Source organism: Monopterus albus, unplaced genomic scaffold, assembly GCF_001952655.1.
Source record: "Monopterus albus unplaced genomic scaffold, M_albus_1.0 scaffold274.1, whole genome shotgun sequence".
NCBI lineage: Eukaryota > Metazoa > Chordata > Actinopteri > Synbranchiformes > Synbranchidae > Monopterus > Monopterus albus.
In genome coordinates this window covers 427,874-431,404 of record NW_018128154.1, presented here as the reverse complement: position 1 = coordinate 431,404, position 3,531 = coordinate 427,874, and the positions used below count along the sequence as shown (strand labels likewise).

At 53.7% G+C, this 3,531-nt stretch overlaps 1 pseudogene; it reads right to left on the bottom strand.

Annotated features, from left to right (window-relative positions):
- Window positions 1-551: 551 nt before the first annotated feature.
- Window positions 552-3,530, bottom strand: LOC109972965 (E3 ubiquitin-protein ligase Topors-like; annotated as a pseudogene).
- Window position 3,531: the final 1 nt, after the last annotated feature.

The window sequence follows — 3,531 nt, the reverse complement described above, 5'->3', positions numbered from 1 at the left end:
AAGACAGTTTTAATAAAGTTTAAAACTGTCCAGTGAAAACCCTGAATGTCTGGCATTCAGCCCCCGAAGAACAAAATGACGTGGACTTACGGATTATTTGACAGCTGGAGTGTGTTGGTCCTGCTAAAGTCACCAGAAAACAACACATCTCCGCTGCAGAGTGATCCGAGTTCATGCTAAACTGTGCTTGATTACAAAGACAACAAAGCTCACAGAGAAAACTAACGTCCCGAGTAAACTGGATTTAAACCTAGTTTAGTGTTACGTCACATTTTCTAAACATGGTCATATCAACTCAGTTGAGCCTATGACTAACCACGGTATCAATAATTATAGGTTAATGAGTCATTGTTAGACTAATCACGCAGTATAAAAATGTCAAATACTCGTGTACTGGCCAACAGGCCCCTGATATTCTGTTCACAATGCTACAAAAACAGATAAACATGCTTAATAAATGACTAACAACTCACTTTTTATCAGAACAGTTAGGTTTTTAACTTGACTAGTTATTTCAGAATGAAGTGTAACCACCAAATGTCTGACTGTCAGATATATTCCACTGATGTTCTTGGTTAGTTGAGCTCCTCAGAACAATACGATACAGCAGGTTAAAAGTAGTAATGTAGTACTAGCAGTAGTCTACCAAACAATTACTGCGTCTTAATGGCATATAATGTTTCATAAAGTTACTACAGCTGGTGGAATGAAGATCAATCCTACTGGGGACACCGGTTTCCATCATGAGTATTTTTCATGTTTGACCGCTGCACGATGTACCTGTTGTGCTGTGTCGTGCGGTGGCGTTTCCTGTGGCGTTTGTGGGCGGGAGTGTGCGTCGTGTCGGAGGAGATGGTGCCCTCATAGATGATTTCCACGCTGGGACTCCGGTCCTCTCGGCACCTCCTGCTGCTGCTGCCGGACGAGTGAACAACAGGAAACAAGAGGGTTAGCTTAAACATCTGGGTTCAGTCAGCTGTTCCAGCTTCAGCTCACAATGATCAAACCCAGGGACAAGCAGATAATAAGAGCACAGACGATGAACTGATCAAATCAGACTAGTGTTGATTAGTTTTCTGTTATTTGATTGATCATTCCACAAACAGGAAGCGCCTGCTCTCACCTCTCATTGTCCCTGTGAGCATCCCTCCTGGGTCTGTCCCTCCTCTTCACTCCATCTCTGTCCCCCCTCCTCCTCTCCTTCTCCCCCTTCCTTCTCCTCTTGTCCGTGTGGTGGCTGCTGCTCGGCCTCCAGGTGGGGTCCTTGTCATTGCTGTCCAGATGGCGGCTCTTGTACTTCCTCTTTCCGCTGGGTTTCTCGCCGTGCTGAGGGATGCTGCGGCTGCTAGGGGACAGGGAGGGAGTCGGTGGCAAAGGCTCTGGAGAGGAGAAGGAGGGCGAAGAGCCAGAGGAAGTGAGAGGGGAGCAGTGGTACTCCCAGCTGGAGTTGGGTGGGCTGTGCGGCAGTGGCGAGCAGGACTCGATACTGGAGTGAAAAGGTGAAGGGGAGTGGGAGCAGTGGCGCAGCATAGCAGGATATATAGTGCGGTTTGGGTTGTACATTGTGCCACTCTTCTTCAGCCAGTCACTGCTCCTCTCCCGCCCTCTCCTCCTCCTGTTCCTCCTCCTCCTCTTCTCCCTTACCACCTCACTGCCAGACTGCTTCCTGTCTGTCCAGTTCTCCCGCTGCCGCTCGCTTGGGCTGAGAGTGAACACAGACTCCCGGCTTCTTCCTGAGCTGTCCGACCATGAGCGTGCACGTGAGCCCCGCCCACCTGCCTCACCATGTTTCTCCTTCAGTCTTTCGTCCGGCTCCTCTCTGTCTTGATGGGGACGGAGGAATTGTGGGTTTGAAAGAGTGGCAAGGTGTGTTGGAGGGGATGGTATGAAGCTTTTCAGCCTTCTCCTCCTCTTTCTTCTTCTCCTCCTCACCCTCTTCTGTGTCAGAGGAGAGCTGCACCAGCTCAGGAGTCCGCTCTGCTATTGGCTTTTTGTATCCAACAATCTGACACTCCTCCTCCCCCTCCTGCTTTTCTGCCCCCTCCTCATTGGCTGCCTCCTGTGGGGCGGGGCTGAACGACAGAGGGGCTAACGAACATGATGGCTCAGCGGTGGAGTAGGAGGGACCCGGTGTCTCGTCATCCCAGCCTGATAGGCTAAGGCAGCTTCCTGGTTGGATGACATTGTCATTAACGCTTCCCGCCGCCTGCAGCCTCTCCTCTGATCTTATCTCTGCCTGCCTCTCCTCTTCCTCCCCCTCTGATATGGCAATGACAGAGCTGCTGTCAGAGGTGCTCATCCCGTCCAGCTCCAGGGCAGTAGCCAACGGTTCATACACTGCCTGCAGGTCATAGTTGTCCAGGGTGAGCGGTGAGCGGGCGAAGCTGATCAGTTCATGCAGGAAGTGGTCTGTGCGAGCCAACAGGAATGGTCGCAGCTCTTCTTCTATGGTGGGTGTGTCTTCCAGGCCGTGACGGGCGGGCTGCCGTGATGATGCGCTGTACAATGTCAACCAGCATGCCGTGTGCGCCATAGAGCACCGTAAGCTCCCGCCGCAGCCAGGGGCGGAGTCTGTTCAGCTGTGCAGGGTTTTGACGAAAGCTCTCTGCAGTGATGTCGGACTGCTGCTGCCCCTGGTTACCGTTGACCCCAGCAATGCCACGAACTCGTATGCCGCAGCGGTAGAGGGCACGTCGGAAGGTCACCATCTCCCTCTCCCTCAGCCGTCGCACCGTACCACCCTCTCGCTGCAGCCGCTGCCTCGCCGCCAAACGAATCATCAGTCGGCGTAATGCCCGATCATTGGGGGCCACAGGCACCACTGCCCCCCCGAGTCCCGTCAGTCCCTCAAATATCACACCACGCTCCTCCAGATCTGCCGGGCCCGTCATCCTCTGCTGCGTCAGTTCCTCTGCCTCATCGCTGTCTTCTGTGATGACGGGAGAGATGGCAGGATGATGAGGAAGATGAGGGAGAGGAAGAAGATGAGAATCAAGGAACCACTCCAACCCCCCTATCCTCTCCCCAGCGCTCCTGTTTCCGATTCCTCTTCCTCCTCTCTCCCTCCTCCGTCTCCTTGTGTTTGTCTCTCCACTGTCTTCTGCTCTATGCCTCCTCAGTGTCAGCCTCATCTGATGGTCACTCCTGGCTGCCGACGCCATCGCAGCCACCATCGCAACTGTGGCGGCAATGCTGTTGCTGGCTGGCGCAGGCCGCAACGTGTACTCCTTGAAGTCATCTTCAGCGCGGACCGAGTGCAGGATGGAGGTGAAGGGCTGCTTACAGAGTGGACACTCAGCCTTGTTGTGTGACCACTCTTGGATGCAGGGGAAGCAGAAGCGGTGCAGGCAACGGTCCAGGTATGCCAGGTTGTTGAAGCGGTCCAGGCAAATTGGACACTTGGAGTCAGGTGACGTCTCCTCGGCTGTCACCACCGCCCGCGCAGAAGCAGAGGAGGTGGGAGGAGACGAGGAGGAGGTGGCAGCAGCTGTGGTCAAAATGTTGCCCGTGTTTCTTCTCCTACTGCTGCGA